Raw genomic sequence first — 15008 nt, forward strand, 5'->3', positions numbered from 1 at the left:
AAAAAAAAAAAAAGCCCCAGCTGTGCTAAAGATTCCATGAGGCTGAACAAGTGGTTAGAATTTCATGCTTGTGGAGATTTGGAACGTGGCAGATCTGGAGCCAAATCATGCTGTCTACCTTCAGGTTCCTTAATAGGTATTCACTGCCCATCTCAGTAGCTTACCTAATATCTTTGTGACTCGTCCACGGACCCAAAGATTTGAAACTACATCATCAAATGACAACTGAGGCCTGAGGCAGAGATCTCCTGCTTTGCTGTAACCTGCTAAACTTGGGTGTTCTCATCACGATGCTTCAAAGGCACCTTTGTTGGTGACTTCCTTATGTCCTTTAGCTATAGAAACTGCATGGAACACTTACCACAGTAGAACTCAGTATTTGGGACATACTAAATTGGTGTTCCTGGGCCCTAGTGGCATTCATTTGGCTCCAGAATCTGGTAGTGCCTCTTACTGCCTCTGAGGTGAGAGTGCACTTTTCTGTTGACACCTGGAGCTGCAAACCTCCGGTTTCTACCTCCCAAGCTCTGGGATTCCCCAGTTAGCTAACATCTAAACTACGAATTAAAGGACAGGGTATTCTCGTTTGAAAATACAGTATTTTTGACTGGATGGTTGTAGCTGTGCTAAGGTTCACAATAGGCAAGAGGTCTACAGATTGGAGGAAATCAGAGGTTGGAGACTAATCAGGCTCCAGGCTGAGTGTACTGTTCTAGGGATATGTGTGAGTAATATAGAAGTCCCTGTCTCTGAGGTGATAGTGGGAAGAAGATACAAAATAAAAAAATGACCCACACATTGGTTCTTTGTTATTTTGTTGTAATTGTGCCTAATTTCTGCCTTCTTGTCCACTGACCCCTTTGACAGCCCCAGGCTTCTCAGGGCTCAGTCACCTCTGTCCCACCTCTGCCCTGACTTTAAAGCCACACCCTAGGCTTCATTTACCCCTCCTAGAAACTGCCAGAGAATCCGTGTTGGTTCCTGCTCCCTCTGCCCCCTCCCTCTTTCGATTTTGACTTTGAAACTCAAAGGTCAGAGGAAAGAGCTGAACAATTAGATACGCATCTCACTGTGGAGATAACTCGTGTTCAAGTTACTGTGCATGTAAATACACAGTTATGAATTTATGGCCCCGGGAGGTAAAAGATAGAAAACTCAGGGGCTGAGTCAACTCAGCCTTTTAATTTTCCAGATCATCACCACCAAGGACCATCTTGATTTTCTAGATGTGCCCATAGTCAGGTTTCTCTCTGGCTAAAATTAAACTCTCCTAGCGTCTTCTCCCTTCCCAGAAGGATGGAGATGGCTCGGGTAGACCCAGCAGCTGCAGCCTTGGGGACGGGAAACATTTCTGTGATTCCTGGGCTCCAGGGGAAAGGGGGCTAACCTGGGAAAGAGAATTAGGGACTATGATCTGCAGGAGTAAAGGCCACAGTCTGGTGGTGGGAGCTTAGCTTTCCTATCATCATAAATACTTAATCATAATAAATTGTAACCGGTGCTGCACAACAGTGTGGGGGAGTGTCTAGGTTGTCATGGTGACTGGTAGGGTGGGGATTTGCCCATCTTTCTACTTCCACGGTCTAAAGGCCAGAGCAGTCCTCCCGGCTCATTGCACTAACCTGTCTCCATGTTTCTCTATTCGCTAAAGGAGCCTGTGAACATTCTAGGTTATTTTGCTCCCCTGGCTATGGACCTCCAGTGTCTTCCCCTTGCTCTCAGGGGAGGTCAGTGTCCACAGTTCCCTGCATATCAGGCCCTAGCATGCTCAGTTCCCCTTACTCCCATCCCCTCTCCTGGGTTCTCTCCTACTCACTTCCCCTTGTCCTATGTGTTCCTGGCATAGCTGCCTCCTTGCTGCTTCTAAAACGAGGCATCCACCCCCAGGCCTGAGCACCTTTCCATACACTGTTGCTTTTGCTTGGTAAACTCTTCCTGCCGTTGTCTCTATGGCTTGTGCGTCCATTCCTCTAGGCCTCTGCTAAGATACTACCTCCGAATAGTCTTTACTGATCGTCCTTTAAAACCCGCAGCCTCCCTGTCGTAGCCCCTTTGAAACTCGGGCACCTCTGTTGATTTCTCTTCATTTCCTTGGACATAACTATCACCGGATCAGTATATTGTGTTTTCATTAATTTTTAAAAAAAAATTTAAAAGATTTATTTATTTATTTTATGTATACAAATACACTGTAGCTGTCTTCAGACACACCAGAAGAGGGCATCAGATCCCATTACAGATGGTTGAGAGCCACCATGTGGTTCCTGGGAATTGAACTCAGGACCTCTGAAAGAGCAGCCAGTGTTCTTAATCGTCGAGCCATCTCTCCAGCCCTTAATTGATTTTCTAAAATGGTACCAGGGATTGAACCCAGGGCCATTCACATACTAGGCAAGTAAGTGCTCTTCCCATGAGCCCTCAGTGTATTTAAGTATATATTAATTAAAATGAAGGAGTTAATTATGAAAGATACATATACAACATTTTGATTTGATTCACTCCTATTACTCTCCATTAACTCTCCTTCTTCCCCGATTTGCATCCATACTGGCTCCCTTTTAGATCATGATTCATCCCCGCACCACCACCCCTCCACCCCTTTTATACATACCAGAGAAAATACGATGGCCTAAACACACAGGGGATTAATGAAGCTCGCTTCAGGATGTCTGTGAAGGAATTTCCACATCTGATTAGATTGTGAGGCTTTGACCTAATTAGTGGGTTAGTCCCTTAAGGAAGCCATGAAATGATCCTTGAGAGGGACTAAAGGTACATGGTGGGTCACTGGATGCATGTCCAGGGGGCTGTGCCCTGCCCTGCTCCTTCCTGCATTCTTCCTTTTCTACTTCATGTCACCCGCTGTGGTGGTTTGAATACGCTTGGCCCAGAGAGTGGCACTATTAGGAGGTGTGGCCTTGTTGGAGGAAGTGCATCATGGTGGCATAGGCAATGAGACCCTCCTCCTGAACATGTGGAAGCCAGTCTTCTCCTAGTGACCTTTAGATGAAGATGTAGAACTCTCAGCTCCTCCTGCACCATGCCTGCCTGGATGCTGCCATGCTCCTGCCTTGATGATAATGGTTGAACCTCTGAACCTATAAGCCAGCCCCCAATTAAATGTTGGCCTTGTAAGAGTTGCCTTGGTCATCGTGTCTGTTCACAACAGTAAAACCCTAACTAAGGCAGCCATTAAGGAAGCACTCTGTTCCTCCATGTCCTCGCTGCAGTCATGGGACAAACCTTCTGAAACTGGACCAAACCAGCCCTCCCACCTTTGAAGGTGCTGTGTGGAGAATTTTAGTCACAGCAATGGTATAAGTAAAGAGCCCACTATTTTCCTTCATCCTCGTCCTTCTTTTCCTCTACCTCACTGGGCCGAACCTCACGAGGACTGGGAGATTTGTTGTTCACTGGACTACCCTCAGCACTTAGGACAGCAACTGTCTCTCAGTAAGTATAGACAGTTCTCAACTTACCACAGTAAGACCATAAGTGTCTCCGTCTCCTTTATAGGGTCCTAACCTAGTAGTTAAAACAGCAAAATATTCACAGACTCTGTGAATTTCCAAAGCTGAACACTTGCTCAGTCTTTCTTAGTGCAAAGGAAATAAGTAATATCTCCTTTATACGGTGCTGATTTTTGGGCTTACATATTCCTCCACATAAACAAGAGCAAAAATATTGTTTCTAAACTAACTAAAAAAAGTCATGTATTTTACACTCCCCACCCCCCACCCCGTCATGCTGATTAATCAAGCCCCCAGAGTGGCTATTGTGTGACACATTCTGTACCTATGTGTCTGTCTGTGTGCCAGGTGCTCCCACCCCCAGCATAGCTGTAGCCGTTTTGTTTCATGCCTGCCAGTCATTAACATAGAAACATAACCTGACTCAGAGCAGGGTCATGCTAACCACATACCCTGCTATACTCTGTATGTTCTGAGGTTTGTTAATCTTAAAACATTTGATAAGGATAAGCCTCCACTCAGGACCAATCAGAATGCAGGTCAGTTAGAACTGTTCTGTCTAGCTGGCCAAAATTAGCTTGAGTCAGAACCGACCACTGGGCAGCACTTCTTGCACCTGCACGAATTCACTGTGTTTTTTATTTTTTTTATGTTTTTTTTTTCCTTTATAAGCCAGCTCTGAGAGATGTTCAGAGTCGTAGCCTCAGCCCCCGAATTCTGAGCTATGGCCCTAATCGATCAGTCTTGTGGTGTACGTTCAATAAACTATCCCTGTCTGACTGAGATCAGTGTTTGTGTGGTTTGTGGGGCGACTCCTGGACCCCAGTAGAGGTTACTTCATAAAAACTGTTACGTGAAAAAGACACAAAAGCTGACATTGGCAGGAAGGGATTTTAGCTGTTGAAAGCATCATGTCTCTAGGTCTGCGCTTTCCCACAATAAGGACACAGAAAACCACACGTGCATCCTCCAAGCACCCAACCACAAGTCTCACATAGTGAGGTGCTTCCTTCCACTCTAGGGTGTATGGGCAAGAACGTGGTCTATGTGCGGGATACTGGAAAACTATAGGATGTGTGATGAATTGATATGAACATGAGGGCTTCCTGCCACTCTCGTGCTCCCAAAGGGAAGGTGATACATCCGTATCAGGACATGCTCAGGTTTTCATTTTGCATCAGAATGAGATACCGAGAGAACAAGGTTCCTCAGGGGCCTCAAATCCTCTCTCAATACCACCCACAGAACCAGCTCCCCCTCACTTCAGTGGTATCTGCCACTGCACTAATCTCAAGGTAAGGTTTGCACCCCAGGAACTCTCCCTTCTACTTGGCTGCTCAGGAACTCAGAGTCATTTCTGCCGTGCTTCTCGGGTTTCTGTTGTGAGAACCTAAGAGCTTGACTTCCTTCATCTCTCCATTTACTGCCAGGCCTAAAACACAAGGAACAACTTGTGTTTTGAAAGCCATATCAGAGTTGGGTCTGGTGGCATGCCTGCCATTGCAGCTACTCGGAGCTGAGGAAGGAGGGTTTTGAGTTCAAGGTCAGCCTGGTCTATAGAAGATAGCAGACTCGGCATGATTCTTTTGGTTGCATGTGACCAGAAGCATAAACCTCAATAACTTAAGTGAACAAACAATTGTTGGCTCCTAAAATCCAAAAGGGTTGCTAACTTTAGGCATAGCTGGAGAAACAGCAGCCAAGCAGAAGGAAGAGTTCCTGGGGTGCAAACCTTACCTTGAGATTAGTGCAGTGGCAGATACCACTGAAGTGAGGGGGAGCTGGTTCTGTGGGTGGTATTGAGAGAGGATTTGAGGCCATGTTAGGATGAGGTTGAGGGACCTGAGTAGATAAAAATGCTTCCATTTGGATTTTAGCAAAATGGTCAAAGAGAAACCAGAGAACATCACGGGTGTCCCTGCAGATCTTGTCTCAGGCATCGCTGGGAGGTGATGACATTAATTGGGGTGAGGAAGACAGCTAAGGAAAAGAATGTGGCACAGGGAGAGAAAAGTTTTGATTTTGCATTAAGTCTAAGGATTTTATTAGACACTCAGAGAGAGACGTCAAGCTGACCATTTGAGTGAGGATACCTGCTTTAGAGATAAGCTTATAAAGTCAGGCTGGTTTTGCTGTGGAGAGTGGGAGAAGAGAAGATGGGGAGGGGGACAAGGGATGGGCAAGAGCAGAGGAATGTGGAGCCCAGAAAGCAAGATAGGAGAATGAGAGAAAACGGGGTTGCTCTTGGGATTGAGTACTCGCAAGTCCTGTGAAGAGAGCAAAGCACCTGGAATATACTTCACTTTAGAAACCTAACCTTGGGCTGGTGAGATGGCTCAGTGGGTAAGAGCACCCGACTGCTTTTCCGAAGGTCCGAAGTTCAAATCCCAGCAACCACATGGTGGCTCACAACCACCCGTAATGAGATCTGACTCCCTCTTCTGGGGTGTCTGAAGACAGCTACAGTGTACGTACATATAATAAATAAATAAATCTTAAAAAGAAAGAAAGAAAGAAAGAAAGAAAGAAAGAAAGAAAGAAAGAAAGAAAGAAAGGAAGGAAGGAAGAAAGCTAACCTTGCTGTTCTTTAGAAATACATGTATCTCTTGAACAGCAGCCTATCCTTCTCAGGTTATTTTATTTTTAAAATCAATATAAATCCATTTTTAATTGATTTAATTTTTCAAAATCAACCACTTTGACTTGATTTAGGCAAAGAGGCTTGAGGAGGATTATAATTGGCTTGGTGGGTGGTGTAGTGGGCTGGCCTAAGGCTGCTAGCGTTGTAATGCTAAGTGTGGGCCCCAAGACCTGGAGTCTGCAAGTAGCCCCTATGGCCCTGCCCTAAGTTAGTTATTTCTGATTGGTGAATAAAGATGCCAACAGCTACTAGTTGGGTAGAAGAGACATAGGTGGGGTTTGGTTTTTCCAGGCTTGGAGTTGGAAGGGGAGGAGAAGAAGAATGTGCAGGAGGGAAAAGGAGAAGACACCAGGGGTGAGCTAAGCCATAAAACCATGGCCCTGTGGGCTAGCTAAGTGGAGCTAAGAATAGCCCATGTGAAACGCAGTCAGCAATAACTTGAGGTTATCGATAGGAAAGTAGATTCTAACAGCATAGAGGCTGGGCAGCTGCACAGCTCTTGTGCTGATTAAGGCTTATAGTAAATATAAAGGCTGTGAGTGTGTCTTTCATCCAGGAATTTAAATAATCTGAGGAGGGGTAGAACCCCTGGGCTGGGATTTAAATAATTCCTACAACAGGTGGGAATGAGGACCTGAGGACGAGCAGGTAGCTGGTCCCTGGAGAGATCTCTTTCTGTCTTTGTCTCTGGCCACCTCATTACACTGCCATTAGTTTCTGTAGTTAGCTGAGTGACTACCAGTCAGTGTACTCCACTTAACAGTTTCCATGTTTATACCCCCAAGGCAAATGAACGGACCAGAGAGCATCTGAGGCCACTTCTATCTCGTGGTCCCTAGGGTTCCGTGGTCCCAACTAGGAGCACTCGTCAAGAGCCCCTGTTTGCTGAGAAGCATCTGCATCAATACAAAACTGTATTTGGTTTAGAAACTATGCTTTCTCACCTGCAGCGCTGTGCAGAGGAATATTTTTATTACTGTCTCCCCCAACACCCCCCAGTCCCCCGGTTCTATGCAAAGCAATGCCAACAGCAAGAGACAATGGCCCCAACTGCAGACTCCTGTGATTTTTTGTGGCTTTAAAAAACTTGATCTGTGTTCAGAATGTTTCACTTTATGAGGGGACCTTGGGGGTGGATGCCTGAGATAAGAGTCCCTTGTCTTTTGAACTTCCCCATGCTTTGGCTCTGTGCTGCTGGCCCAGCCGACCTCAGCACTTCGTCAACAAGGCCCACGTTGAAAGTTTCCTGCAAGGCTACTGCTGTGCTCCTGACACACACAGCCTGTGTGGGCTCCATGCAGACAGCTGAACAAGACTCTGCGGCGCCTGCTTCAGATGGTATGTGTATTCCGGATGCGCTCTCCATGGAGGTTGGAGGAAGTTGTAATATCAGCCATGCTGAGCAATAATAGACAAATGATTAATAGGACAGGAAGCAATAAATTACCTGCTGACTTTTGTGCCAGTGCGGACATCATTGCCAAGTGGTGCAATGAGGAGGGGACACGTCACTTTTTACAGATAACTGAGGCTTCCTATCATTTCCTTATTGTTGAGACTTTCAGAGTTGGAGTGCCCGAAACAACAAATGGAGCAAATATTACTAGGAATTAATCACATGGCTTATTTTATTTCTGAGAACTTACTTTAGAAATTCTTCTCTTAACCCAATTGTCAAGCTCATCCTCGCCTTAAGAGGAGTGAGTCAAAGTCTTGGGTTTTACTTCGGAGTGCATGCTAAGCAGCTAGAATCATGAAATCTCTTGAAAGTCATCAGTAGTTGGAGAGTATAAGATGTTAAGCCTGCTGCTGCTATGCAGCCAGGGAAGGCTTAACAGGCAGCTGACCATACAAACACACACTTGGACAAATATGCTTTTGTATTACAGGGTTGTTTGAGATAATAGTCAAAACCAGACCATTTTTCCTCCTAGCAAATATAAGAATATAGACAGGGGCTTTTTTATTTTTAGAGATTTTCCCTATTTTTCATGTGCATGTCTCTATGGTGGTGTGTATATATGTATTCTTACATCTGTGTGTTTATATGTATTCATGTGTGTGTATATGTATTCTTTCATGTGTGTGTATATATGTATTCATGTGTATGTGCGTGTATGTGTGTGTGTGCATGCATGTGTAGAGATCCAAGTTTGATGTTAGGAATCACCCTCCATCATTCTTCTACCTTTTTCATTGAGGCAAGCTCTCCCACTCAGTCCCAGAGCTTGCCAGTCTGGCTAGTCTTGCTAGCTAGCTTGCTTTATGGATGTCTCCACCTTCTGAAGCTGGAATTAAAAATTGGCCACAATACCCATGTGGCATTTAAGTGGGTTCTGGGGACCCAATCTTTAGTCCTCACATTGGTCTGGTTAGAGTGTCAGCCACTGCATCATCTCCCCAGCCCATCTAAAGTTTGTGATGGTGTATATTTAAAGTTTACAGCGGTATGTTTTGACCTGCGTAAGCCCAGGGAGACGACTACTGCAGTAAACAAGCTAACATATCCAACTTCTCACATAACACACATTTGAGTGTGATTAGAGCTCCTGAAGTCGACTCCTAGCAAGTTTTCCAGAGGGTGAGACGGTAGTATTTGCTCCTGTTCTTGAGCTAGACATCAATTAGGTCCCTAGGATTATTCATATTGCATAACTATAACTTTGTAACCTTTGGCCTACATCTCTTATCTCTCTGCTCTCTTGAACTTAATAACTAGAGTTCTATTCTTTGTTTCTGCTGTGTTGAAAAATCAATGGTTTGATTTTTTTTTAAAGAGTCTATAAGCAAGAGGATGTGAGACATGAGCTTGGATATTTAGAACCCATGTGAAAACTGGGCGTGGCGGTGGGTGCCTATAGCTCCAGCCCGGGGGGAGGGGGAGGGAGGTCGAGACAGGTGGATCCCTGCAGCTCACGGCCCTCCAGTGGAGATAAATCGGAGAGCTCCAGGTTAGGCAGAAGAACATGGTTTTAAATAAATAAATAAGGTAGAGAACTAGTGAGGAAGACATTCAACCATGCTGGTCTCTGGTGTACAGCACACACACACACACACACACACACACACACACACACCAACAAATAAGCACACATTGTGCTTCTCTTCCACGTCGGGCCTATTTCACGTAGAAAAATCTTCACGTCCACGTTCACAGTATCTAAGGGATGGAAGCAACCTAAGTACTCGTCAATGTAAAGAAATTTACAATTGCACACATACATTTATAAACATCTATTGTTGATATTTGGCCTTGCTGTCTATTGTAATGCTAAGTGCAGGCCCCAAGACTTGGAGTCTGCATGTAGACCTGTGATCCTGCCCCCAAGTTATCTCTGGTTAGTAAATAAAGATGCTAACAGCTAACTGATGAGCAGAAGAGACATAGGTGGGGTTTAAGTTTCCTGGGCTTGGGGTCAGAAAAGAAAGAGGAGGAAGAAGAGAAAGAGGAAGAAGAGAAGGAGGAGGAGAAGGAGGAGGTGGTGGTGGTGGTGCAGGATAAGGAAAGAGAAGAGCTGCCATGGGTTAGACCAGCCATAAAAAACAGGGCCCTGAGGGCTGGGCGGTTGGAGTTAAGAGCAGCGCAGACGAAACATAGTAAGTAGTAAGTAACAGCTTGGAGTTATCATAGGACAGACGATTCTAGCAACATAGAGGGGTTGGGATCTGCCCAGCTCTTGTGCTGTTTAAGGCTTATTGTAAATATAAAGGCTGTGTGTGCCTTTTATCTGGGAACTAAATGGTCAAAGGTAGAAACCCTAAGATGAATTAAATATTTCTACATCTATAGTGCAGTACCATTCAAACTCAAAAAAACAAGCAAGGGTATCTTGCTGTTTACAGCACCATTACGCACCTCTGAGCCCTTTTCTATACAGTTTTATTTATTGCTGACCGTTAAAAGAAGTCACTTTGATTGAAGAGATATGTGAAAACCTTCTTGCAAAAATTCAAGTGTTCAGTATAAGCCAGCCAGCCAGCCAGCCAGCCAGCCAGCCAGACAGACAGACAGACAGACAGACAGCAGCAGCATCCCAGATGCCTACATTTTAAGTATTCCACACACATGCTAAGCGTTTCACTTGAGGCCATTTGTCTACACCACTTATCCAGAGCGAGGCTGCCCTGTGACTCTTACTGAGAAGCCAGGAAGGGTGGGGATGTAGCCGTGCCATTGGGGTTGGTAAAAGTGTGGCATTGATCCGAAAGCTGGGGTTGGTACTTTAAAGTTGCCAACACCCATCTCTGTGTGTGTGGCCCCTTGACAGCTGTCATCCTCTGACTGCCCACTGAACTATAAAGAAAGTCTATCTCCCTCCTTCCCTCCACTGTGCTGGACACTAGATGATGTCACATGTGTCAGTGATGGAGGTGTCTCCACCATCCACTGATAATTGTTGAACAGCCATTCTGCCATGGGTCATGGTGGTGCTGTGGTAGAGACAGCCTGTGCACACCAAGAAATTCATCAGGACAAAGAACGTTAGTATCTCAGTATCAAATTTTGACCAATAGGCGGTTGAGGGCAGGAAAGAACCAATAGACGCCTTCCTCCTTATGGTAACCATTTTTGAGGTACAGTGGCTTCACACTCCTCTGAGAGATGTCACACAGGACCAAGGAGCTGATCTTTCCTGAAAAGCTATTGCCTTCTTGGTAACATGACATTTGTTTTCTGCCCTTCTCTGCCTCACATTCCTCCTGTTTGCTCTTGCTGTCCTGGGAGTGTACACACCTTCCTCCCACCCTCCCTTCCCATCAAAGTAGCATGTAAATTTACCCATCTGTTTTTTTAGAAGACTAAGCCTATGGGACTGTTTTTTAAGTGGTTGGATTTTTACCCCTGGGTGCAATTTACCTAACCTAACGAGGATGTGTTATGAAGTGGGCAGAATAGGTGGGGGTGGGGAATGGGCAGGAAGAGGAGACCTTATAGTAGGATCTAGAAGTCTGGCTTTAGTCAGACAAAATAATAGCCTAACTAAAGGGTTATAGTCATGGCAACCCTTCCTCCTGATGGTAACCACAGCTCAGGCTTTACAAAGTTGGATATGTGGTGTGTGCTTGAAAGCTTAGCACGAGAGAGGTAAGCAGGAGGGTCTGGGGGCTCACTGGCAAGTCAACCGAGCCTCCTTGGTGAGTTCCAAGTCTCAGTGAGAGACTCTCTCCAAAAGCTAAGGTGGAAGGTTACAGAAATGGTTCAGCTATTAATCACACTCAATGTTCTTGCAGAGAACTTGGTTTCTAGCTCTAAACTAGAATCTATTCTCACCACCTTGGATGCATTTGTTTAAATGTCACACCAACCTTTTGAGGTAGATACTGGTGCTATTCCCATTTTGTATAGGAGGAATCTGAGGCCTAATGTTGAATGTCTCCTGCCCCAGCTAAATAGTTAAAATGAGGATAGGAAGTGAAGCCATAACACTTCCGAGCTGCACAACCAGATGGACACGGCTTCCTGGGAGAAGACTGACCTCACAGCTTCAGGAATGATTTTTGGATCAAGGTCAGAGTTTGGGGTCCTCACTTTCATGCAAATTGTCAACGGCTTTATTCTTTTACAGCAGGGCTCTTATTTGGCACTGTTGAGGGCCAGAACGTTTGTTTGGAGAGCTGTCCTGCGACTTGTAGGTCAGCATCTACTAAAAACCAACATCACCTTCTTCATTATTTTTTGGAGATACTCTCTCACGTAGCTCAGGCTGAACCTGAATGTCAGGGAGGCGCTGAAATGCATGGCCCTGCTTACTCTGTCTCCCAGGTGCTGAGGTTTGAGATGAGTGCCGCCAAGACAGACTTGTTTTCTCTGTTTCAACTACAGAACATCTTCAGACACTGTGGACTATGCCCTAGGAACAAATCTGCCACCTGTGAAGAAATACTGATCTAGAGAGCACCGTGGTCTCTTAGGATCCCACTGATAATCGTCACCATGATGAAGTGACATGGCCAACCAGCTCAGGTATGTTTCCTTGGGTATATTCCCACAATATCATTATTTGCTCTACTAGTTGTGTCTAGTTTCTCCTATCAGTAATAAATAGTGCCAGCTTGTACCAGCTACTAGGTTTTCATGCAATATGCAGTAAATCTTTAACTTTGTGGCTTACTAATGAACTGAACAGCCGGCTTCTTATTGCTCTAGAATCCAGGGGCCACGCCAGAAGCAAGATTATTTGGCAATTACAACTTGTGAAGAAACTTAACGTGTCATCAATTGCTGTAAATAGTTAAGGCAGTGTGTTTTTTCCCTGACTTGGTATGTGGACATATCAAGGCTCTGTTGTTGTTAGTTCCATGCAAACCTAGGACAGATTATCAACTAGGTCCACTCTGTCTATTTGAATATGTTCATGGGTTTTTAAAGGAAAACAACCTCTCTCTCTCTCTCTCTCTCTCTCTCTCTCTCTCTCTCTCTCTTTTCTCTCTTGCCCCCCCCCCACTCTGTGTGTGTGTGTGTGTGTGTGTGTGTGTGTGCATACAGTTGAATTGTTAAAGGAATCAATCTTAGTAGTATGCCTATTATTCCTGAATTTGAGATGTGGAGGCAGAAGGATCAGTTATTCGAAGCTGGCCTCGATAAAGGGAGGCTCTGTCAAAAACAAGTCACCAGTGCCTGACAAATACAGAAGTGGATGTTCACAGCCATCCATTGGATGGACGGAGCACAGGGTCCCCAGTGAAGGAGCTAGAGAAAATACCCAAGGAGCTGAAGGGGTCTGCAACCCTACAGAAGGAACAACAATATGAAATAACCAGTACCCTGGAGCTTTTGTCTCTAGTTGCATATGTAGCAGAGGATGGCCTATTAGGCCATCAGTGAGAGGAGAGGCCCTTGGTCTGTGAAGGTTCTATGCCCCAGTATAGGGGAATGCCAGGGCCAGGAAGCAGGAGTGGGTAGGTTGGTGAGCAGGGGGAGAGGAGAGGGGATGGGGGTTTTCAGAGGGGAAACTAGGAAAGGAGACAACATTTGAACTGTAAATAAAGAAAATATCTAATAAAAAAGTAAAATAAAATCACAGGTTATCTTCAGTTGGGCTTCTATTCTAAAAGTACTGAATTGAGTCAGCATTCGCATCTCTCTGTCTGTCTGTTTTGTTTTCTTGATGCAGCCTCTCATTATGTAACCCAAACTTGCTCAAACCCATAATCCTTCTGGTGCAGTCTCTTAAGTTGTGTGCTTATAGGCATGCACCGAAACACGTGGCTAGTTGTCAGTTTTTTTTCATGTGCTATTGCCTTTTGTGGTATCCTGGTATAATTCCCTGGCAGCAAAATCTCCTTTCATACGTGGTTCCGATCTATCCCAGCATTAGCATTCAGCAGCAAGAACGACTTCTCCCAGGAGTCCTCAATGAGATTTATTTCCGTGCTCTAGCATCTTCTATCCACTCCTACATTATACTCTACAGCCTATTAAATCGCGTACCTAGAATCTCCATCCTACTTGCTCCATGCCCTACCTAAATGCTTAACATAGCACTGGGCACATTCAAACTATTTGGTCCACATTTGCTGAACTGTCTGTGTCTATTCATTAAGTTGACAGTTCTTAGCCGAATTTCATTTCTAGACTCAGGAGTCAGTATTTGCCAGCAAAGAAGAATCAGTTTTTAATATTCTTTCTATTGTCGGTCTGTGAGGCTTGGGGTTAGCATAGAAGTCTCATCTAGAGCCTTTTGTTATCTTTCCCCGATTTATAGAATGAGATAATTTCCCTTTATCCATAAATAGAATAAATGTGCTTCATTTACATTGGAAGTTAATCATGTGTCTCACGTTCATCTCACCAATGAGGTCTTTGAAATGGCCTTGATCCTCAGCTTCTTCATAGGATGGGTCGGACTTGTGTGCCTGAAGGAGCCACACACACTCTTTAGATTTAGAAATTCAAAGTCTTGTCACATAGAAGTCACACTTGGGGTCCTCTGAGTTATTACTCCTCCGTGTGTCCATGGAAACCTTCCTTGTTCAACCTTGACATACCCGGATGTCCCTGAGGTCTTGTCATGTCATACTGATGTCTCAGAACACAGATAGTGAAGAGCTAGCTGTCACTTCAATTCAGTCTCACCTCTTATCTCCTGTGCAGGAAACAGGGCTTAGTTCAGATTAAACCAGCCCGTCATTTGGGTTTAACCATCGCTTTGATGAGGATGGTTGCGCATGACTGTTTCCATACACAAGAAAATAAATCTGCTGTTACATCTTCTGGGGCTGACATAATTTCCCTTGTGCCCTTACCCCACAGAATAATAGGGGTGAGTGCACATGAGTGTGTGCGCATGCATGAGTGTGTGCATGTGTGCGTGTGCGTGTGCCTGTGTGTGTGTGTGTGTGTGTGTATAAGTGTATGACTTAATTCCAGTAACTGAGGGACTGGATTTGGCCTCTCTATGTTAACACGCTGTCATCTCTCTGGGGTAGTGAGTTCTGTTGGGAAGTTTGGGATGCTGTGAAGGCTTCGTGGTCTTCCCTGCTTCCTCTCAAGACCTGGCATGGGAGCTCAGAGAATTCTGAGAAAAGCCCCCTTGTTAGCCAAACTCAGCTTTCAACATGAGTAGTTGGCTGAGACTCTAAAACTCTATTTCATGTTCCAATGTTGAACCTTGGATTTCTTTATAATAGCTGGTATTTTCTCAAGGAAATATAGGTATCTCTGGAGTTTTAAATTAATTTTAATTGATTTTTTTTGCCTTCCTGAGCACATTTTTACTAGATGTATGATTCAAAAGACTTGCCATATTTTAAAAAATGAAATAAAAGAAAAGAATAAAAAATAAGTGTGTACTCTGAGTTTATAGTTTCTTAAAAGACGTAATCATGCTGGGCGTGGTGGTGCATGCCTTTAATTCCAGCACTTGGGAGGCAGAGGCAGGCAGATTTCTGAGTTC

The sequence above is a fragment of the Mus caroli genome, chromosome 15, assembly GCF_900094665.2.
Source record: "Mus caroli chromosome 15, CAROLI_EIJ_v1.1, whole genome shotgun sequence".
NCBI lineage: Eukaryota > Metazoa > Chordata > Mammalia > Rodentia > Muridae > Mus > Mus caroli.